This window comes from Ambystoma mexicanum, chromosome 1p (genome assembly GCF_040938575.1).
Source record: "Ambystoma mexicanum isolate Mex_15411 chromosome 1p, UKY_AmexF1_1, whole genome shotgun sequence".
NCBI classification, from domain to species: Eukaryota; Metazoa; Chordata; class Amphibia; order Caudata; family Ambystomatidae; genus Ambystoma; species Ambystoma mexicanum.
In genome coordinates, this window is record NC_090921.1 from 189,651,937 (window position 1) to 189,676,347 (window position 24,411).

Sequence of the window (24,411 nt, forward strand, 5' to 3'; positions counted from 1 at the left end):
TCCACAGTTTTAAGACACAGGTCAAGGCAAGTAATCCTGAGCTCGCCCCCCCCCCCCAGTAAAGAGTATATGCAGAACGAGAAGGAGTGGGGCAGCCGCAAGGATCATACTTTGTTCGCAGGCATCCTCCCCCAGGGGAGAAGACTGTAGAGGAAGTGCAGTATAAGTTACAGGCGGCTGCAGGCAGAGGAATGGAAGCCCACTCAAAGAGGTCAGAGGACCACATCAGGTGCTTCTATGTCAAAGACAAAAGGGAAGGGGGGGCAGCCCATGACACAAACCCAGACTCTCAAACAGGATGCGAACCTGCTCCAAATGTGGTCCGCCGACAACTCAGTAAGCACAGGAGGGAAAACGCACGAGGAACCATCGGAGCCACAGAACCCACCGCCTCCCCTATCGACACAGGCCTCGAAGGAGGACATGCAGATGTGGTTTAGGGAACTCCAGGACAAATTTGTAACCACGGAGCATGGCCAGTTTGAATCTATGAGAGAAGATATGAAGCAGGCAGTCCAAGAAATGCGGTCGGATGTATCAAAACTTGAAGAACGTACTGACACGCTGGAGAGAGTCGTTCAAAATGTGGAAGAGGAAGCTCAGCAAGACAGTGAGACACAAGAACACCTGGTGAGGTTAATATACAACTTAGAATTACAATGCACGGACCTGGAAAATCGGTCCAGAAGATCGAAAATACGCATGCAAAATATGGCAGAATCGGTGGAAGAAAAAGATCTCAAGACAGCAGTGCAAGAAGTCTTCAGAGATATCCTGGTAGTGGAAGAAGCGGAAGACATCAAAATTGATAGGGTGCACCGGGTGGGCTCAAAGAGGACCGGCGAACCGGGGGAATGTCCCAGATATGTGCTGGTGGCCATGTCATCGTACCCCCAGAAAGAGCAGATACTGAGGAAAACAAGAGGAATGGACCACATCAGGATGAATGGAATGGAAATCCAACTGTTTCAAGACTTGGCCCTGGTGACACTACAGAAAAGGAGGGCAATGGCACCAGTGGTAAAGGAGCTGGTGACGAGAAAGATTAGGTTTAAATGGACATTCCCTTTTGGTCTTCTCTTCTCCTGGGAGGGGAGGCAGAGAGGGGTAACATCTTGCTAGGAAGGGCTACAGGTGATGGACATCCAAGAAGAAGACAGAGACGAAGGGCACCAATGGACAAGGGAGGAGACTTGCAGGAAGCCATGGGAATGGAAAACGGTGCAGTAGAAGAGGAAACACCTGGGGAGAGGAAAGCGCTGATTGCAACAGACACCCTAGAAAAGAACTTTTAGCTCACCAGGTTTGGTGACAAAGCGAACCAATGGACAAACAGGAATCGCAGCCCGGCGAGGGTAATCCCACCGGAATACGGTAAGTCAGAGGTAATGCAGGGTTTAGGACTCCCCGAGGAGTTACTCCTGAGTAAGCAGAGGGTCAGGAGCAACGGGCCGAGCGGCCTAGCAACCTTAGGTGCCTTGGCCCTCCTCGGGACAGTTGTTACTTTTTTGGGGGAGTTACATGTTTGGGGGGGAGAGGGTAGGGCAGGGGGAAAGGAGGGGGTGGTAGACCGGAAGAAGTTCGGAAGCAGGATATAGGGGGACACGCATCATTCACTGTGGGCTGCGACCATGGGGGTGCTGAAAATTCTTACGTTTAATGTTAGGGGCCTAAACGCCCCGGTAAAAAGGAAGAAAGTAGAGAACCTGCCAAGAAGGGAGAGAGGGGACGTTATAATGTTACAAGAAACGCATATCGGACTCCAGGACAATACAAAGCTGCGTCTAAGGGGTTATAAATTGATAGTGCAATCCAGTGCTCCAGACAAGATGGGACCTTTCGTATTTGCCAATGCCTCAAAGATGGGTTACATCTCACATTAGCTCACATTAGCTAATATATATGCACCTAATATGGGGCAGGACAGCTTTTTGAGGGAGACTCTTGGGAAACTGTAGGAATTTGCCAACGGGGAGATAATTCTGGGAGGGGACTTGAATTTGGTGTGGCACCCTACAACAGATAGGAGCACAGGAGGCCACCAAGGGTAGGGTGCACCCCCAAAACATCTTCGCCAAAAGATGGGCCACCTGGCGCTGTGCGATGTGTGGCGGGAGCTCAAAGGCCAGCAAAGGGGATTTACACACTTCTCCCATGTCTATAGCACAATGTTGAGGATCGACTATTTCTGGATCTCAGTGGGGCTGTTCAAAGTTCAAAGGTTAGAAATAGATCCGATCTCGCTATCAGAACACGCCCCCCTGTGGCTGGAAGTACAGACTCCCGGGAGAAATTGTGGGCTCTGGAGATGGAGGCTCCCGCTGGAGATACTCCAAGATCCCATCCTAGAAGACACCCTCAGTGAGAAGATAGAAGAATATTTTGCCCACAATGACACTGAGGACGTCAAGTTGGGAACAGAATGGGAGGCATTCAAAGCCGTTATGCGGGTACATATGATCGCCCTGAAGGCATCAAAGGATAAGCAGAGGTATTTGTGGGAAATGGAGCTTTACACGAAAATATTAGCAGCCAGACTGTCACTGCTCCTCCCCAAATTGATAAATATGGATCAATCAGGCTTTATCCCCGACCAAAAAACCCACGATAACTTGAGGCGAATAAACACCTAGTAGAGAAGATCGGGGTCAAGCAAACACCGGCAATATTGCTTTCATTAGACACCGAAAAGGCATTCAACCGTGTGGAATGGCCGATGCTGTTCAAAACATTAAAATATATGGGGTTTGGGGACCATTATATAAAATGATTAGGGCTAACTATAACACCCCCTCCATTAGAATAGCCATAAACGGGGAAGTCACAGGCAGGGTGGAGTTAACTAGGGGCACGAAAAAAGGGTGCCCGCTGTCACCCCTCCTCTATGCTGTCTTCTTAGAACCATTTTTAATCAGAATTAGGGAGGTGACGTCCGTCGCAGGGATAGAAATGGCGGGCATGCAGCAGAAGGTAGTCGCGTATGCGGATGATATGCTGGTCGGATCCGACACAAACCCTCCCTGAAGTAATACAAGAATTCAAGAAATTCGGGACAATTTCAGGGTTGAAAATTAACAGAAACAAATTGGAAATTTTAATTCTGGCAGGAGATAGTGGGGAGATTAAGAGGAAAGCGGGAGTCTTAAATCTGCATATAGCGGATAAAGGGATAAAATATTCGGGCGTAACCCTTAACGGTAGGGTGGATCTCCTATGTGTGGAAAACTATCCAAAATTGCTGGGGAAAATTAAGAGGGACTTGGAGCAGTGGAACCCCCTGGTGATTTCTTGGTGGGGATGCATCACTTTGGTAAAGATGACCATTCTGCCAAAGTTGGTATACTATTTCCAGGCTATCCTGATAAGAGTTCCCAAGTATTTTTTCAGAGCACTCACAAAAGTAATATCCTCATTTATATGGAAAAAGAAACCCCCCAGGGTAGCTAGATCAATTCTTACAGCTCCGAATAAAGAGGGGGGCATGTCTCTCCCAAATTTCTACAGGTATTATCAAGCGGCGCAACTATGGGTCTTAAAGGAATGGATGGGGGAGGATCGGCAAAAAGTCTGGGCAGAGCAAGACAGGGCGGTGGCTAGATCCCCACTGGTGGAGACATTGTGGAAAGGGAGACAATATAGGCACCTGAATCTTCGCATCAGTGAAGTTATGAGTGCTCCATTGGAAGCATGGGACGACCAAATGCGGAGGGGCACCTTGACAGGAGCGCTGGCCCGGGACATACCCATGTTCGGGAACCCAGAATTCCCGCCAGGAATGGAAAAGGGCGTGTTTAGTAAATGGGAGGTGGCAGGGTGCACAAAAATAGGAGAAATGATACAGGACTGTGTTAGGCAGAATCCTGTGCAGTGCCCTTAGGGACCACTACACACAATTAAGACTACAGGTGGCAATACAAGTTTTACCTTTGGTACAAGCCTGCACTACTATGTTAAAGTGGTAGCAGTAGCGGAGCAGCCAGCCTTATCTCAAGAGTATATGAGCAGTAGCAGAGAATACACAAAGGAACCACAATTACTGTGACTCAAGCAAACACTGACTCAAGGTTTCAGGTAAAAAGTATAAGTACATTTATTTTTAAACCATTTGTTATCAACACAACACTTCTATTAATTCAAAAACCACACGTAAAATTCACTACAACTAACCAATTCACTTTGTACAGTATTAATCAAGGTAAGTACCCTGTGTTTGAATGGACCGGTGTTATGAAACAAGACACGTTACCGTGAATACGATTGCGATCACTTTTTGACAGTTCGGTCTACTAAATAAACGCGTATCCGTGGCAAGAAATGCTACCGTGGTAAAAACACACTTAGCACCTGAGATACCCAGAGAGAGTTGGGGGCAAAAATCATAGGCAATATATTAGTTAGGCAGACAGAATCGAAGAACACTCATAGACAGGAATTCAAGAGTCAAAGGGCCGGAGCCAAAGTCAAGTGACACCGGGTGCCTGTTGTCGAGGATCACACAGTCGGACAGTTCACGATTCAGCGTAGCCAAGAGTACTTTTTTTTTTGATAAAACATTTTTTATTGTTTTAAACATTCCAAACTACACAACAACAGCTTTCATGAATTAGCATGTTCTCCCAAAGTACAACCATTAATAGACCATGTATCAATCACTCAAGACATTACCCCAGGTTTTAGTGCAATCCGACCATATCCCTCCTACTGCATACGACCGGGTCCAGCCGGTTCTAGGGACCAATCTCCTCCCACCTCCCCCATATCTTGTCCGCCTTAGTAGGGCATTCTCTGGCGGTATATACTCGGTGCTCTATGGTGGCACAAATGTTCATATCTGTTGCCCATTGCTCCATCGTTGGGGACTCCGGGGCTCCCCATTTCTGCGCTATGTTGCGCTTCATCAGTCCCGCTGCTGTGTTCAGGAGCAGCTTGCCCCATTTAGTAAGTTCAATCTCAACCGGAGCCCCCAAAATGAGAATCTTCGGGTCTAGTGGTATGCGGCACGCCAAGACATTGCCGAGTACAGTACAGCATTCATTCCAGAAGGTGCGGATTTGGGGGCATGCCCACAGGGTGTGGAAGAAGGTCCCCTCCTCATCCCCACAACGGAGACAGTTCGGGTTCAAGGCTCTTTCCCATCTATATAGTATCGTCCTGGGGTAATAGACCCTGTGCAGGATCTTTAATTGAACCAGCCGAATCCTGGAAGAAATGGCCACCTCCCGTGGGTGCATTAGTACTTGGATCCAGTCTTCTGGATCCATCACCCCCACATCCGCCTCCCATTTAGTTTTCAGGGTCGTGAGTTCCGGCGTAGCAAAGGATGTAATAGCATTGTATAGGATGGAAGTGCATTTGGTGGGGATAAGAGCTGGTAACATATTACGTTCTATTGGTGTGTAATCCGGGATATTGGTGCCTGCAGGTATGTGGTTTCTTAGGGCGTGGGCCAGCTGTACATAGTGGTATCGCTCAGTATCCGGGAGTTGGAATTTTTGCTGGATAGTTTCAAACGAGGCTATATCCCTCTCCTCAAGAATGTCCCCAACCCTCAGAATTCCAGCCCTTACCCATCGAGGCCATGGTTGAAGCTTCTTTATCTCGGGCAGGTTACAATTTCTCCACAAGGGTTGTGCCACAGTTACACTATTTTCCCACCCAACGAATCTATGCGCCTGTTTCCAAACCACAATAGTATGAACCATGGTCGTTGGTGGGAGGGGTCTCGGAAGAGTTTGGTATAGCAGTTGCCACGGGTCGGTATCGTGCATGGCTGCAACCTCGGCCCTGATGTGGGGGAGCTCCCTATCCCCATGAAGCAGGTCGTTGACTACTGCCAGCTGTGCGGCCCAATAATATGTTTGGAGGCGCGGAGCTCCTATCCCACCCTCCCAGACCGATCTTTGGAGCGTAGTGAGCGCTATCCTCGGTTGACCACCCCCCCATATTAGTTCCCGAAAAAGGGATTCAACCCGCCTAAAGTCGGAGTCTGGGATCCTTAGTGGGGCATTTTGTAAGACATAGAGAAACCTTGGGAGAGTTATCATCTTAAAGAGTGCGGCTCTTCCCATGGGCGTAAGAGGAAGAAGTCTCCAGTGGTGGGCGTCATTAACGAAACGGTCAAGGACCGGTTGAAAATTGCGTAGTGTGTATTCACTCAGGTTTGTGGTCACCCAGATCCCCAAGTATCGAAAACCTTGCGGTTCTGTTCGGTACGGGCATTCCCGAGGGTCAGCCTGCACGTTGCCTTTCACCGGGAAAAGAACCGATTTTCCCCAATTGATTTTAAGCCCACTAAGGACACCAAAACGGGTAAGCATCTGCGTCACCTTAGGGCAGGACCGAGCTGGGTCTCCCAGGTAAATCAGGAGGTCATCTGCATACAAGGAGACACGGTCCTCATGCCCTTCAGGCCATCCGAACCCCGTCCATGCGGCGTCTTGTCGAAGCCAAAGGGCTAGAGGTTCAATTACCAGGGCAAAGAGAAGGGGAGAAAGGGGGCACCCCTGTCTCGTGCCCTTTCCCAACGGGAAGGACCGGGACGACCAACCATTCACTCTGACCTCCGCTCGAGTGTTAGTGTAGAGTAATTTCACCCATTTCAGGAAGCTGTCTCCGAACCCCATACGCCTCATGACCTCCCAAAGGCAGTCCCACCTAACCGAGTCGAAGGCCTTTTCAAAATCTACTGCCAGTAGGGCGAGAGGGGTGTCAATGATCGGGGCCCGCTCCAGCGCCAGATGGAGCCGGCGCAGGTTCATACGCGTTGATTTGTGTGGCATAAAGCCACATTGATCCGGGTGGATCAAGGTATGGATCACTGATTGCAGCCGGTTGGCAAGGAGCTTCGCAAGAACCTTGGCTTCGCTGTTAATTAACGAGATAGGCCGATAAGAGGCGCACTGCTCCGGGGGCTTATCGGGTTTGGGAATGACCACAATAGTGGCTTTACATAGGTCAGGTGGGAGGGTGCCCTGGTCGCGGGCACCAAGAAACATCCTGTATAGGGGGGTCGCCATTTTATTCCCTCCAAGTTTTTGCCAGGTCTCGGCCGGGAAACCATTGGGGCCCGGTGTTTTCCCTGTCTGGAGTTGCGCTAGGGCTTCGGCTATCTCGGATTCAGCGAGATCCGAATCTAGCTCCTCCCGTTGTTGTGGTGTCAGTGCTGGGAGTGTAATCTCATCTAGTAGGGTCGGGTCGAAAGGTGCTGTCGGGGCTCGGTAGAGTTCCGCGTAGAACTGGGCAAATGCTTCTGCTATTTCAGCATCCGTCTGATACCCAACACCATTTGGGGCAACAATCTCCCTGACATGACGTCTCCCCTCCTCCCTCCTCTCCAGCCAGGCCAGCATCTTGCCCGCCTTGTCTACCAGTTCGTATATCCTCGCTCTGGTGTCCCAATGAGCCTGCCTGGCATTATCTAGCATGATATTTCTGAGGGTTTCTGTGGTTTGTTTGAGGGACCTTTGAGTCTGCGGGGTGGGGTCAAGAATGTGCGTGCTTTCGGCCTGGACCATTTCAGCCTCCGCCTCTACTATCTTTTGGAGTCTCTCCCGCTTTTTGTTTGCCACCCAGGAGATGATTTCCCCACGCAACACTGTTTTATAAGCCTCCCACACCACCACCGGGTCATCCACTGCTGGTATATTTATGTCAAAGTATTCATCGGACAGCTCCGTAAGGCGGTCTACCAACTCTGGGAAGCCAAGGTGGTAGCTGTTTAGCCTCCACGTTCTAGGGGGAGTTACAAAGTGCGTTCGTATTTCAATCAATAGGGGGGAGTGGTCCGAGATTCCACGAGGGAGGTATTCAGCGGATATTGCCCTGTGTAGGTCTGTGTTCGGGACCAGGAGGTAATCAAGTCTAGAGAGGGAGCCATGTGCTCCCGAGTGGAACGAGTAGCCTCTACCCTGGGGATGTAATTCGCGCCACACATCTCGGAGGCCCAAGGCGGACACAAAGTTGGAGAGTTTCGTGGGAGCATCCGGGTTACGCCCTCTAAGATGGGTACGATCCATAGTATTGCACATGACGTCGTTAAAGTCTCCCCCCAGGACCCATCGATCTGGGTGGTGCGTCCCCAGGAGAGCGGTGACGTCCTCCAAGAGTCCCTGGCCCAGTCCGGGTGGGGAGTATATTGACACAATGGCCAGCGTTTCGCCCCAGAGTGAACCTAGAATGAGCACATAGCGACCCCGTGGGTCCAATTCCACCACCTGTGGGGAGAACGGGAGCCTTTTGTGTATAAGAATAAGGGTGCCCCTGGATCCCATCGTGTACCCTGCATGGAATGCGGTCCTGTAATTTGTTCTCTGAAAAAGGGTGCAGTGTGTTCCCGCTAGGTGCGTCTCTGATAGGAGGGCCAAGTCGGGAGAGTGCCTATTCAACAGCTGTTTAATCAGACGTCTTTTAATCCCAGAGCCCATTCCGTTCACATTCCAACTGAGCAGCTTAAGGGACCTGGGGCGATCGGGTGGGGGTGGGTGTGTTTGTGGGTGTGTCATCTAGAGCTTTCCGTTAGAGGACACGCAGGATGTCTGGGTCGAGAGAGCTGCCTCCCCTTAGTGTGTCTGTTGGGAATATGGTTCCAATACACAGTACAGCAGGGTGTAATGTACAGCGGACTGTTTTTAGGTCTGTGGTTGGACATGCTATGAATTCGAACTAACAAAACAACATTAAAACTTTCCCTTTCATCCCCCACCCTATACTCCACCCCAACTTGAAGTACCTGTCGCCCGAACATACAAATACAACCGACTGTCAGGGGACAGTCAACTCATCAACCTAGGACTATTCCTCAAGTGGTATAACACTACTTAGTCTTAAGTTGCCCTGTTCCGGCCGTGGGGGTTGCGTGGACCGGGCCGTCAGTTACACAGACATTGGGTTCACAGTTAATTCGCTGTTAGCATGGGCTAATAACATGGCGCCAGGACTCAAAGCGTAACTGCGAGTGGGTACCTTATTCTCCATTTCAGTCATTGTCCCTGTTTGGCTGTGCCTGGGGTTGGTGCTGCGGGGGTTCAGGAGGTGCCCTGTCTCGCCTCGGGCGATTCCTACCGTTACCCTGTCTTCCGTCTGGCCTCCAGTCACCCTCCAGGTGTCTTGCCGCCCAACTCCATGCCTCCGCTGGGTCCGTGAAGTGCACAGTTGTTTCATTAAAGTATATCTTCAGCTGCGCCGGGAATAGGAGTCCGTATTTTACGTTGAGGTTCTGGAGACGTTTTTTGAGAGGGCCAAAGGATTGTCTAGCTCTTTGCACTTCTCTAGTGAAATCCGGGAAGAAACCTATCCTGGAGCCGTTGAACGTTATAGTGCCCTTGGCTCTGGCCATTTGGAGTATTGCGTCTCGGTCTCTATAGTTCAGAAGTTTCGCAATCACTGTGCGGGGCGGGGCACCTGGGATTTGCCTGCCAGTTGGCATTCGGTGGGCCCTTTCAATTGAAAAGAAGTTCGACAAGGTCTTGGGGGCAAAGATGTCTGCAAGCCATTGCTCTAGAAACAGTTCCATGCTTGCTCCTTCCGTTTTCTCCGGCAGACCGAGGATCCGAATGTTGTTTCGTCTCGCTCTACCCTCCCCCTCTTCCACCCTTTCTTCCAATGCTTTGAGGCGAGCTAGCGCTCCTGACATTTGCTGGTTCATCGTCCTTAAACTGTCCTCTGTTTCAGATATTCGACCCTCGGCTTCTCCGGTACGGGCTGTGAGTTTTTGGAGGTTGTGGCGTAATAATGACACATCTGCGCTGATGCCATCCATCTTCTTTTCCATGGAGGTTCTCGAACTTGCTATGGCGTTCATGACATCCTTCAGCGAAATGTTCTCCTCTGTTTCTGGTGTTGCGGTAGTACCGGGTTGCTCCGGCGGGAGGTCTTGGGCTGGGGTCGCATACTGCTCTATTTTGCTCTGCGTTGTCGTGCCTCTTGCCTTATCTTTACCCATATCTGAAGGTATCTAGTGGACCTCGGGAGGTCGGCCCCACTCACGCACTGTTTATAAGGCTTTGCGACGTATGCTTCTTAAGGCTGTTTGTAGGGCGGGTAGGTGCGGCACCCCGTTCCGGAGCTGGTAGGGTATGTTGGCGCCCAACGGTTGATGGGTGGGTTGGTTTGCCTCTACTCCTCTATTGCCGCACTGTGTGCTTGGTTGTTGATCTCTCGTTGTGGCATTACTAAGAGGTCAGTCTACTGATTGCGTCCCAAGCACCAAGCCTCAGGTCACCTCAGGTATGCAGGCACTCCAGTCGCTACTCATGTAGTGTTTAATGATGGACACTACATTGGCTTGGTGCGTCGTCTCCGGCGCCTCAGTGCCGCTCTCTCAAATCCGATCCCCAGGGTCTCAGACTTCCACCAGCTCTATCACGCGGGGCGGGGTACGGAGTCAGGTCTGCCTCCGGCGAGACAGCGCTCCCGCGGGGGCCGGGCCCATGCACGCCCGAAAACACACAGGAGGATGTGGTCTCTAGGAGCGGGGCCGTCTACCTTCTCACTTGCGGGCAGCTCCACGGGTTCGTGTCCCCCCTTCGCCCTCCAGCTGGGCAGGGTGTCTGCCTTCCTCTGTTGGCGCCGTGCAACGCGTCCTCTTCTCGTCTGCCGCTCCGGCGGTCAAACGCATCCGCGGGGGCTGCGGGGGGTCGGATTCGTGTGCGCTCGGAAGCACACGGCGTGGTGTGGCCGCCAGCAATGGGGGACCGCCTACCTTCCCAGTCACAGGCGGCTCCCGCTCGTACGATTCGTTCTGCCCGGCAGGAGTCCACGAGCTCGTCTCTCCCCTCCGCTCTCCGTTCTCCGCTATGGTTCTGCGCGGCTGCTCCAGGCCCCAGCGGGGCAGGGTGTCTGCCTCCTGCAGTTGGCGCCGTATTACGCGTCCTCTTCTAGGTCGCCGTTCCGGCGGCCATCTTGTCCGTTGCCGGCGTCTCGGGCTTCTCGGACCAATTGCTCCCGACTGGAGCTGCGGTTCGGGTCGGTATTATGACGACCCGAGCGCCCAAGGCTCCGCTGCGCCTGGATATAGTTTCCGCCGTTGTGGTGCCCAAATTACAGGATATTTCCAGGATTTGGCTGACGGCCGCGGGAGCTCCGAGGAATCACGTCCTCATCCCGTGCTCGCTGGCCACGCCCAGCCAAGAGTACTTTGATATTGTCAATGTTCAGAAGCAAAAGTTATAAGAAGGAGGAAAAAGTAAGGACAAGCCTTAAAGAAGAGAAATAGGGATTCACCCAAATTCCTCAAGCAGGACACAGTACCTTTCTCAAAGAACGAAGCTGGTGCCACGGCAGTTGTTCCTGGTAGTTTCCTGCAGACCCACGATTCCTGGAGCTTCGGCACGAAGAAGGACGATGAGGGGATCTGCACCAGACAGGGGTGAGGCCTGCAGCAGCGACAATGAATAAAAGGTCTGCTTCTTAAAACAGGAGAGGCTCTTCAGGTGGCTATCCGGACCACTATAGCAGTGTGCAGCGATTTCGACCACGAAGGGATTCCTCTGACTGAAGAAGACGAGCTGGTTATCCCCACCAGGCTCAAGGGAAGAAGACTCCGGACTGGATCTTCTCTTAGTCGTTGAAGGGTAGATAGCTCAGGATTGCAGCAGGGCTTCACCGGTACGGGATAGTTGCAGCAGTCGACCTCTCCTCCGCTTCTCTTCGGTTCCTTGTAGTTCCAGTGGCGACTCTCTGATTTCCAGCCCAAGAGACCTGCCTTTTATGCGAAAATCCCCCATTCACACAGCCTGTCTGTCAATCACACAGCAGGGTTATCCAGCCCAGACAACTACCTCGGCCAATCATGAAAAAGTGCGACTTGGGTTTCCTAGGATACCCTGTGCAGGGGGTGACTACACTCCTCTTACATTCAGCCCAACTAGACATCCAGGCGCTTAGAGGAGGGCTTCTTGGCAGAAGCCCGCCAAAAGACAGTGAACAAAGAAGGCAAACCTGGTTTTCCACACAAAGTGACAGTAAAACACAAGAAGGAGTTTAACAAAAAGAAATGGCGAATAAACCGCACCGGAGCCAAAAGAAAAAGTATTTGGTTAAGCGGGTTTAAGTTCGAGGCTAATACAATAGCCTACAATACTACCACGTTTATATAAAATAACCGTGGTAGAAAAGTTTAGGGTAGATACCACTGCCAGCAGCCAATTCTAAATGTTAACAGAGCGAAACAATGCTCTAGGAGGTACAGATAAAAAGGACTAAGAGTTAACCCTTCCAGTACTCCATGTAAGATGGGGTGTACTGGATCTGTGGTTAATTTGACTAAGTAAAGTTAATGGCAGCTTTACTCTTTTCTGGGGAACAGTAGCCATCTTCAGAAATGGAGTTGGTGGGTAGTCTGAACAACATCCCTGTGTCACTGCACTGAAGGTGCTGTGTAAAACACAAAAGAAGTGGGCCATTGAAGTGGTGTACTCCAGAGCCCACAATTCTACAAACAGGTAGAAAGACACATAGCAAAACATGGGTAAGAGGGGGGGGAAAAGCTCAAACTCTTACCAAGTGGAAAGAAATAACTCCAGAGATCCAACAAAGCTGCTGAGGGACTCACTAGGTAAGGGGAATTAGCCACGAAATGAGAATTCTCCCTAACACTCGCCCCCCCCCCCAGACTAAGGGACAGGAGGATTTAACCCACTCCTGGATGGTTCTCATACCTCTAGTCGGTTACAAACATCCTAGAGAGACCATCAGCATTTTGGTGGTGACTTCCTGCTCTGTGCTCAATGGAAAAATCAAATCCTTGCAGGCAGATTGACCATCTGAGTAACTTTGGGTTTTCCCCTTTCATTTGCATCAGCCATCTCAAGGGCTGGTGGTCAGTCTGAATGATGAAGGTAGATCCATACAAGTATGGTCTAAACCTCTTCAGTGACCACACAATAGCAAAACATTCACGTTCTATTGTTGCCCGCCTTGTCTCAGGATCCTTTAACTTCCTGCTGATGAAACAAATGGGGTGTTCCCTACCTTTCTCATCCAGTTGACTAAGGACTGCACCTATACCTACATTTGAAGCATCAGTTTGTACAATGAAGGGTTGGTGATAGTCAGGAGCTCTTAGGACTGGAGCTTGACAAAGGGCTTTCTTCAGACCTTTAAACGCTTGATTGCACTCCTCATTCCACCTGACCTTTTTAGGGAATTTGGGAGAGGAGATGACATTCAAGGAGAAGCTATGGTCCCATAGTTCTCTATGAAGTTCCTCTAATACCAATGAGACCTAAGAAGGCTCTCCCTCGGGTTTGAGTAGTAGGGGTGGCCCAGTTTTGTACAGCTTGTACTTTGCTAGGCAATGGCCTTATTTCACCTCCTCCTACCTTATGTCCAAGGTAGACCACTGTACTCTGACCAATTTGACATTTGCTTGCCTTTATGGTCAGATGGGCCTGTTCCAGAGCCTGCAGTACATAGCCTAGGTGTTCAATATGTTCTTTCCATGTAGGGCTGAACACTGCAATGTCATCCAAGTATGCCATGCAGAAGTCCTCCATCCCATTCAGAACTTGATTGGCCATCCTCTGAAATGTAGCAGGTGCATTTTTTAGTCCAAAAGACATTACCTTGGATTGGTAGATGCCGGCTGGGGTGGAGAATGCAGTTTTCTCCTTGGGATGGTCTGTCAGGGCTATTTGCCAATATCCTGACGTTAGGTCAAATGTGCTAAATGTGCTGAGGTACTTGGCTGCACCAAGTTTGTCCACCAGCTCTTCTGTCCTAGGTAAAGGATGGGCATCAGTCTTGGTGACTGCATTTAGAGCTCTGTAGTCCACGCAGAATCTCAACTCTTTTGATCCTGTCTTTGGTACAAGCACAACTGGGCTAGACCATGGACTAGTAGAGGGCTCTATAACCCTGAGATCAAGCATCTTGTTGACCTCATTCCTTATATGGATTCTTACATTGTCTGACATCCCGTACCCCCTGCTTTTGACAGGCAAGCAGTCACCAGTGAGTATATCATGTTGGCCCCAAGGGGTCAAGCCTGGTGAAAGTGAGAACAGGGAGGCAAACTGATTTAACAGTAACTTGCACTCATCCTGCTGGTCAGATGTGAGACTGGAAGAGAGATTAACTCCTTCCACTTGCTCATCTAAAGGTAGGCCTCTGAGGAGGACAGGCAGAGGTTCACTCTCCTCCTCCTCCTGACCTGAAGCTAGAAGAAAAGCTCCTATATCAGGTCTATAAGCCTTTTAACGGTTGGTGTGAAAGACACTGGGAGCCTCCTTAGGATTGCCTAAGTCCACCAGATAGTTCACCTCTCCAAGTTTACCCACAACTTTGAAGGGTCATATCCACTTGTCCTGCAAGGCCCTCTGCCTTGTGGGGACCATAACAAGAACAAGCTGGTCTTGAGTAAACTCAACCTTGTTAGCCTTCTTGTCATGCCAATGTTTAATCAGAGCTTGACCAGCCTTCAAGTTATCAGTTGCCTCTGCCATCATGTGTGACATTCTCCTCCGGAGACCTATCACATAGTCAGTCACTCTGACTGACTTGGGGGAAGGAGCACTCTCCAACTCCTCCTTAATCAGGGCCAATGGACCTCTGACTGGATGGCCATAAAGAAGTTCGAAGGGACTGAATCGTACTCCCTCCTGAGCGACATCTCTATATGCAAAGAGAAGGCATGGCAGTAGAAGGTCCCACTTTCTTTTAAGGGGTTCTTCTAAAGCACCTATCATGCTCTTCATAGTTCTGTTAAACCTCTCCACGAACCCATTAGTTTGGGGATGGTAGGCAGTTGAGAACTTGTAGGTAACTCCACAGGTTTTCCGCATGGCTTGCATGTAGTTGGACATAAAAGTTGATCCCCTGTCAGATATCACCTCCTTAGGATAACCTACCCTGGTAAAAATACCAAGTAGGGCCTTAGCCACAGCCGGAGCCGTAACAGTCCTCATAGGTATGGCTTCAGGAAATCTAGTGGCATGATCCACTACAACCAGGATAAACCTGTTGCCTGAAGATGTGGGAGGGTCAAGAGGACCAACAATGTCAATCCCAACCCTCTCAAAAGGAACTCCCACCACTGGGAGAGGCACCAAGGGTGCCACATTCTTGGCTCCACTGTTACCAGAGGTTTGGCAAGTGTGGCAGTTTCTGCAGAATTTGTCTACTTCTGAACCCATTTTAGGCTAGTAGAAGTAAAGAGAGAGCCTTTCCTTGGTCTTTTTAAAACTTAAGTGACCAGCCAAAGGTATCTCGTGGGCTAACTGCAGAAACTGTAGTCGGTTCACTAGAGGCACTACACGTTCTTTGCAGTCTCCAGGGGTTGAATCAGTTGGTTCACTGTAGAAGAGGCCATCTTTCCAGTGCAACCTATGTTTTCCAGGCCCAGTCCCATTGAGCTGTGAAGCTGCCTGTAGGCGAAGACCTTCCAAGGTAGGACATTCTCTCTGTCCCTTGCTGAAATCCTCCCTGTTGGGTCCACCTTCTGTCAGTAAAGACCGCAGCTCAGGATGGTCAACAGGGCCAAGATCTCCTACCAGAGTAAGATCTTCTTCTAGATCTGATTCCTCAGTATCTAGCTGAACCATACAGGGTTGAACCTCACACTCAGCTTTAGCAGGTGGAGGAGTCACTGATATGACTTTGGACAGTCTTGGAGATGTCCTTCTGGGCACAGGAGTGCTTGCTGGTTTCTTGCTGGCAGCTTTGGGTTTCCCCTTTGTCTTTTCTTGCCCTGCAATGGCAGTAAGTAAGTCCTGTGGACTTGGGGTGATAGCTTCCTCTATCATGTCCCCAGGAGAGCCTCTCAATGTTCTCTCCCTTGCAGACCTTGTGAGCTCTTGCTTCCTTCTTCTGGGGGGCCTACGGGTACTAGACACAACTCCAAGAGTTTTAAGGTCATTACCCAGCAGGACCCTCCCAAGTACGTTATTTTGCACACTTACAGGTATCCTGACAGTCATGTCATTACACTGGATGAGAGCTGGTAACTGGGGAACCATTTGCACAGGGCCTCCAGCTAACTTGGTTAAATGTTTGGGTGCCTTAGCAACATCCTCCACCTTGAAAAAACATTCATCAACCACAGTTATGCTGGCTCCAGTGTCTCTGATGGCAGGGGTCTCCTGACCATTCACAAGAACACTATCTTAATACTCTTTAGTATTCTCCAGCATGGGGTCTGTCATGGATTCACATTCTCATGAATATTCCCCGTCGTCAGGTTGGGAATCCTCGGTAAAGAAAAAATCAGTATCAGTTTCGTTTCTGATCTGTCTTTCTTAGTAGTAACCAATCACTGATCTCTGGGTCATACTGCCCCCAGCCAATGACTGCCCTCTCCCTAAGCCCCGCCTCTAGCAGCCATCCCCAGATTTTTACCGGACGCTCAAGTGTTGGGAGTCCTCGTGTTTAGCTCTCGAGTTTTTTACTGCGTTTTCACGTTTTTTCAGGAGATTTTCTCATTTTCGGTTTAATCGAGCCTCAAGCTCCACCGTTTCTACTTCCGATAACGGGGACCCGTTACGGAATTCTTCTACGCCCCTCAAGGGTGAAGTTTTCGTCGGGTTTATACTTCTTGGAGGATTCCGGAAGATCTGCGGCCTACCTCAACGGACATGGCCCAGGACAAGGGAAGCTCGACGCCCGGATCCAAGCTGTTCCGGTGCTGCCCTGGATGCGGATTACAGAACGTTTTCAAGGAGGATGAGCATTTGCAATGTCTCTGCTGCCTCCATGAGGACAAGACACACGTGGGGAAAGACTGTGCGTTCTGCAAGAACCTTTCGGAACGGACCAAACAAGATCGTCGTTCCCGCCGTCGCCGGGGCAGAGCAGGTGAGAAGGTGAAGAAGAAGTCTGAGCAGGCTTCTAAGTCCTGTGAGGGCGCCCCAGCGACGGGGGCCCAACAGAAGGCCAAACACTGCGAGTCCATGGGCCCCGGGAGCGCCGAAAGGTCGGGCACTTCGGTTGCCAAGCAGGGCGCTACTTCCCCGGGCACGTTTGACCACGAGCCAGCGCTCTGGTTCGGGGAAGAGGAAGTCCGAGAACCCGAGTAGGCCGCTGGAGCGGACCCAGTTGATCTCGAAGGGTGAGCGAGGCGCTGACCCTCCCCCCAAGGCGAAGGCCCAGGACGTACCTAAGGTGGTGAGGGCTTTGATCCACCTGGCAAAGGCCTCTACCGAAGTGGTCGCTGCGACCCTGGTGAATCCGGCTGAAACTACGCCAGTGGAAACGGCCGCTGGGCCCAGAGTATCCCTGCCACCGCGGAGGTATTCCTCTTTCCAGCCCATCGCTAAGACCCCCGTTAAGCCCCCGGCTGAAAAAGAGGGGGGGGGGGGCGGTGGACATTACAGACTCGGAATCAGCCTCTGAGGAGGAACTGGTGGAAACCGAGAAGGGCCTCAATGAAAGGTCCATAGGCCTCAACAAGAGGTCCTTAGGCCTCAACGAGAGGTTCATAGGCCTCAACGAGAGGTTCGAGAAGGTTCGATCCCAGGGGGCGGTCCCTGTTGACGTGATCGAAGATAGCGACGACGATGACGAACAGGGCCCAGTGGAACGGCCATCTTGTCCGTCGCAGCCATTGCCCGAGCCCCAGGATAGCTCGGCGGCCATTTTGTTGGCAATCCAATCCTTATGCACCGAGATAAGGACGAGATTACCACGGACCCCAATGGAGGATCCAGAACCAGGCCCGTCGGGAAGCCCTCCGAACAAGCGGAGGAGAGTCCACCCCGCTCCGCCCTTCATGCCTGCGAGACCGGTGGACCCCTCATTCCCCTCGCTGGACCCTAGAGAGGATACGGCGATGGATACAGCGACGGGGACGGACGATGACAGTGGCGATGACACAGCGGACACCCCATCGTCATCCCCCCGCGTGTGTCTCCAGCTGACGAAATTGGCTCTTTCCACGCCATGATAACCAGGGCATCCGAGCTCTTCCAACTCTTCCCTGAAGAACAGAAAAAGGAGGGGTTTCTGTACCAACGACGAGAGGCCAAGAGGAAGACAGTCCTTGCGGTGCCTTTACTCGACGACATCTGGGAGTTGGGGCTTGCTGTCCTCAAGAACCCTTCCACGACACCAGCCAAGAGGGACAGGTACGAGAAGAAGTACCGAGTCCCTGATGCCGCCCCCTTGTGCCTCAGGGCCCAGCCCACGCCGGACTCTGTCATCTCGGCAGCGGCTAAGAAGAAGGCAGCGGGTGCGGCGGCTTCAACTTCCACCTCCCCGCCGGACAGCGAGGGCAAGAAGTTGGACTCTATGGGACGACGAGTTATCTCGTCGGCAGCGACAACGATTAAGGCGGCCAATGCCTTAGCGATCGTGGCCCGCTACAACAGGGAGCTCTGGTTCAAGATAGCTCCCCTGCTAGACTTCCTGCCTGATGACAAAAGGGCGGATGCCCTAGAAATTCTGCAGGAAGGCGAGGTAGCGTCGGATCACGCCTTAACGGTGGCAACGGACATTGCCGATACCGGATTTCGCCAACTGGGCAACGGAGTTTGCCTCCGACGACGAGGATGGCTCATGGCGACAGACTTTCGTCAAGACGTCCAGACCAGGGTGTTGGACATGCCTTTCGACGGCAACAACCTTTTTGGTAAGGCGGTGGATGAGTCCCTAGAGGCCATCAAGACCGACTCGGAGACGGCCCGGGCCCTGGGGGTGCTTCAACAGCGGCGGCCCTTTCGGAGCTCCGGAGGCAGACAGGGTGCCTCCAAAGGATCCAGCGGTGGCTCTTTCATTTACCACCAGGCGGCCCGCTTCTCTTCCCAGGAGGCCTACAGAGGCCGCGGCAAGCAACGGGGTTCCCGCTGCCGTCGCCAAGGAGGCCAAGGCGGCAAGGCCGCCTCCAAGCAGGACTGACCCGGCCGGGTTGTCAGGCCTCCACCAAAGCACCCCGGTGGGAGGCCGGCTGATGAAGTTTGTCAGCGTGTGGGAGTCCATCTTCACCGAGCGTTGGGTGTTGGACACCCTGGCCAACGGGCACTCACTGGTATTCCAAAAGAAGTGCCCTCGCATTCCTCCCGTGGCCAGGAAGGAAAATCACGTCCCGCAACTGCTGTCGGAGGTAAGGGCGATGCTCAAGAAAGGTGCCATCGACCTCGTCCCCAGAAGGCTCCGGGGCTCCGGAGTGTACTCAAGGTACTTCCTCGTCAGGAAGAAGACAGGCGGTTGGCGCCCCATCCTGGACCTGCGTCGCTTAAACAAGTACATCAAGGCGCAGAAATTCAGGATGGTCACCCTCCAGCACGTGCTGGGACAGCTGGAGGAAGGTAACTTCCTATCGTCTTTGGACCTGGAGGATGCTTACTTCCACATCCCTATTCTAAAAAGGCACAGGAAGTTCCTCAGGTTTGTGGTTCAAGGACGCCACTACCAATTCAGGGCCCTGCCGTTCGGATTAAAGTCTGCACCCAGGGTTTTCACCAAGTGCCTGGCACCAGTGGCGGCGCGTCTGCAGGGGATCCACGTTTACCCCTACCTGGACGATTGGCTAATCCGGGCAAGGACAAGGGAACTAGCCGTCTACACACGGCGAGGACCGTCCGGTTGCTCACAGAGCTGGGGTTCGCCATCAACTACCCCAAATCCCACCTGATTCCATCGCAGATAGCACTGTTTCTGGGAGCGAAGCTCGATACAGTGGGGCAATTGGCCTCCCCTTCAGAGGAGAGGACCAAGACCATCCTGGGCAAGGTGCGGCGCCTGTTAGCCACAGACGTGGCCAAGGTGAGGTCCATCAAGTCCCTTCTCGGGATGATGTCCTCATGCACCCCTTTGCAGACTTCGGATGCATCCGCTACAGGAGTTCCTCGATGCCCGCTGGTTTCAGGCGAGGGGCTGCTTCGAGGACAGGATCCCTCTCGACGAGGAGTTCCGTCGAGCGATCCTATGGTGGGGCACCCGGGCTCACCTCACTACAGGCACGGACTTTAAAACCCCGGCGTTTCAGGAGACGGTGACGACAGACGCCTCTGTGGAGGGTTGGGGGGCCCACACCGGAGATCTCCACGCAAGAGTACTTTGGCTCCCGGAGGAGAGGTCTCTCCACATCAACATCCTGGAGCTCCGAGCAGTGTTCTGGGCGCTTAAGTCGTTTCTTCCGTCCCTAAAGGACAAAGTGGTGAGGATCTTCACCGACAACACCACCACAATGTTCTAAATAAGGAAGCAGGGGGGCACCATATCCCCAGCCCAATCCATGGAGGCCCAGGATCTGGGGCACTGGGCCGTCGCCCAGGGGATGTTTCTGGTTCCCTTCCACTTGGCAGGAATAAAAAACACCATCGCCGACTCACTCAGCAGGGAGCTGCGCTCGTGCCACGAATGGGAACTACGCCAGGATCAAGTGGATCGGCTCTTCCAACGATGGGGCAAGCCCCAGATCGACCTGTTCACGACGGCGACGAACTCCAAGTGCCAGAGGTTTGCCAGCAGGTTCCCACAGCCGAGGAGCATGGGCAATGCTTTCTCGTTCCCTTGGGACGGCCTGTTTCTATACGCGTTCCCTCCGTTGCCGTTGCTGCTCCGCCTCATCAACCAGCTCAAGAAGTCCAGGTGCAGGATGATTCTCGTCGCACCGGCGTGGCCGAGGCAGATCTGGTTCCCGGACCTTCCGGACTTGTCAACGTCCCCACCAGTCAAGCTGCCGGCGGACGCGGATCTTCTCTCCAGAGAAGGAGGCGCCATTCTCCATCACGACCCACAGTCGCTGAACTTGCAGGCCTGGCTCCTGCGGCACTAGAGTTTGGAGGGTACGATATACCGGCTGATTGCAGAGAGGTTCTTGCAAAGGCCAGGGCGTCCTCAACTCTCAAGTGTTACGGTCATAAATGGAAGAGGTTCTCTGTCTGGTGCCGTGCACAGAAGATTAACCCTCTGCGGATTACATCCCCTCAAGTACTGCCGTACCTACTGTCACTGGCCAAAGCTGGACTGGCTCACGCCTCCATCAAAATACATCTGGCTGCCATCTCCCGATATACCAGGACTACGGGACGGGCGTCCTTGTGGTCTCACTGCCTGGTGAAGGAATTTATAAAGGGACTATTCTGATCGTTCCCGCCGGTGAAGGCTCCTGCCCCGGCGTGGGAACTTAATGTGGTGCGGACCAGGCTCATGGGGGCCCCATTCGAGCCTATGCATTCTGCGCCTTTGAAGTTCCTGTCATGGAAGACAGCGTTCCTCGTGGCCATCACCTCCGCATGACGAGTGGGAGAGATCCAGTCCCTATCTTGCAAGCCTCCATACTTGACTTTTCATGACACGAGGGTGGTGCTGAGGACTCACCCCTCCTTCATGCCCAAGGTGCCGTCGGACTTCCACCTCAACGAGCCCTTGGTGTTACCAGTTTTCTTCCCGTCGCCTTCGACGCCGGCCGAGAGGACTTTGCACTCGCTGGATGTAGCTAGAGCACTGAAGTTCTACGTGGACCGCACGAAGAGTTTTCGGAAGACGTCACAGCTGTTTGTGAACTTTGGATCTGTGAATCAAGGGAAGGCTCTCTCGAAGACTTCCATTTCCAGATGGCTCTCCGGCTGCATCATGCACTGTCACCGGTTAGCAAACCGACCGCTGCCCGGCCGTACGAGAGCCCATTCGACCAGAGCGATCGCTGCTACCACGGCGTTCCTGTCTGGTGTGCCCCTGCTGGACATCTGCAGGGCTGCTACGTGGAGGTCGACGCACACCTTCACAAGATTCTACTGCGGCGATCGGGACTCCAGGGAGGAGTCCAGAGTCGGCCAAGCAGTGCTGCGCAACCTGTTTGCCTAAGGTGAGCCTGGTGAGGAGGTAAGACTTGCTTAATGTTGAGTTTTGGATGTAATGCTTAATGTTGAGCCTTTGCCACCTCCTGTGGTTGTGCATGTGTGTACTGCTATGTATTCTTCTATTCATGAGCATGTGAATCCATGCCAGACCCCATGCTGGAGAAGGAACAAGTTACTTACCTGTAACTGTTGTTCTCCAGCATGGGTCTGGCATGCATTCACATGCAAACCCTCCCGCCTACCCCTCTGCGGCTCTTCACTTGGTCATACTACCACTTTGCGTGCTACCAAATCTGGGGATGGCTGCCAGAGGCGGGGCTTAGGGAGAGGGCAGTCATTGGCTGGGGGCAGTATGACCCAGAGATCAGTGATTGGTTACTACTAAGAAAGACAGATCAGAAACGAAACTGATACTGATTTTTTTTCTTTACCGAGGATTCCCAGCCTGACGACGGGGAATATTCATGAGCATGTAAATCCATGCCAGACCCATGCTTGAGAACAACAGTTACAGGTAAGTAACTTGTTCCTTATCTGGGATTGAGTTATAGACATCTAAGTTCTGTTGTTCCCAAAGACCTAAGGACACTAAAGAAACACTAGCTGAGACTCTCATGGGCTCATCAGCTAGTAATTGAATGTTTCCACTGGTCATAGATACTTCATCCAACTGGGACAAGGCTAAGGAGACAGTTTGACCCCTGAAGGTTTACCCTTACATCTGGGATCTCCTTTCACATGGTCAGGTAGCCCACAAACAAAGCATTTTCCAAATGCTCTCTGGAATGGGGGTTTACTCTGACCTCCATCTGGTTTGGAACCAGATGGTACACTAGCCTGATTCGGTTTCCCTTGTGTCTTACCCTGGTTATGTTTGGGGCCCTCTTTTGGATTGGAATCATTGGAATTCTCCTTGTTGGCTTTCTTTGGCTGCTTTCCCTCATCCTTCTTCTGAGTTGCCCCAGAATCCTTGTGAGTAGCCCTGTTGGCAACCCACAAGTCAGCAGCCTTAGCTAGTTTCTTAGGATCTATCTCCTTTGAATCAGCCAAGTGCTGTCTAAACTAAGGGGAGCAGACATCAAAAATAGACTCCAACATTACAAGATTCCTCAAACCTTCATAAGTGTTCACTTTGTAACCCTTAACCCAACCATCTACGTTTTTCAAACATTCACACACCCACGTAGCCCAAGGGGTACCATCATGCTTTTTGATGGTTCTAAACCTCTTAAGATACTAAGAAGGGGTCTTCCTAAATGTAGCTATTAATGCTAGCTTCACACACTCATAATCCTGTTTATCCTCCTCCCTCAATTCCATTACATTATCACTTGCAACAGGGGGAAGCCTAGAGAAAAGCCATTGAATTAGCTGATTCCCTGAGATACCTTGAATCCCATGATTGTACTCAAACATTTCTAACCAATCCAAAACATCAAGTTTAGTCTCATACATACCAATCATTTCCTTTGGCATACGGGGTGTTTTAGGGCTGACAGACCTAGAAGACTCTGGGAGAGAAGCATTTTCTACAGACAATTTCTTCATCTCTAGTTCACGATTCAGCTCCATTTCTCTGAGCCTTAATTCTTGATATTTCATGGCAGTTTGTGCATCAATACGTTTCACTTCCAATTCAAGTCTCATTTTCTCAAGTGCAATAAATTCAGGAGTAAGTGCAGGACCTGTGGGGATCCCTGTGGACATAGGTTGTGCTTTCTGAGTTGGAGAGTTTCCTAACAAGGACTCATCTACTTCTTCAAAATTAACACTCTCAGAATCAGAAACATCAGTATCCACATTTGCTGGAGGGGTAGGCCCTTCTGACCCACTCTCCAGACTTCGTTTTCCCATTAACTTTGCAATCAATTCAGATTTCTTTCCTTTACCGGAGAGACTCCTCTCCCTACACATGGTTCTCGAAACCTCAGCAGTGTAATTCAAGAGACCCTCTTCAGTGTAGCTTTCCATATTTGACATGATTTCTTAGTTAAATAGAATTAGTGGTGTTAGCCTTGTGGTTAGTTGAACCCAAGTAACAGCAGCACTCTAAGTGTAATCACTCTACTTTCAAATCCCACTGCTGCCACCAGTGTTAGGCAGAATCCTGTGCAGTGCCCTTAGAGACCACTACACACAATTAAGACTACAGGTGGGAATACAACTTTTACCTTTGGTACAAGCCTGTACTACTATGTTAAAGTGGTAGCAGTAGCGGAGCAGCCAGGCTTATCTCAAGAGTATATGAGCATTAGCAGAGATTACACAAAGGGACCACAATTACTGTGACTCAAGCAAACACTGACTCAAGGTTTCAGGTAAAAAATATAAGTACATTTATTTTTGATCCATTTGTTATCAACACAACACTTCTATTAATTCAAAAACCACACGTAAAATACACTACAACTAACCAATTCACTTTGTACGGTATTAATCAAGGTAAGTACCCCGTGTTTGAATGGACCGGTGTTATGAAACAAGACACGTTACCGTGAACACGATTGCGATCACTTTTTGACAGTTCGGTCTACTAAATAAACGCGTATCCGCGGCAAGAAATGCTACCAGGGTAAAAACACACTTAGCACCTGAGGTACCCAGAGAGAGTTTGGGGCAAAAATCATAGCAATATATTAGTTTGGCAGACAGAATCGAAGAACACTCATAGACAGGA

The 24,411-nt window shown here is 51.3% G+C and overlaps 1 protein-coding gene across 14 annotated transcripts in view; it reads left to right on the forward strand.

Annotated features, from left to right (window-relative positions):
• The window catches only part of CHD3 (chromodomain helicase DNA binding protein 3), a 2,755,261-nt gene that overhangs the window by 806,363 nt on the left and 1,924,487 nt on the right, over positions 1-24,411 (forward strand). The gene's annotated exons all lie outside the window — the stretch shown is intronic.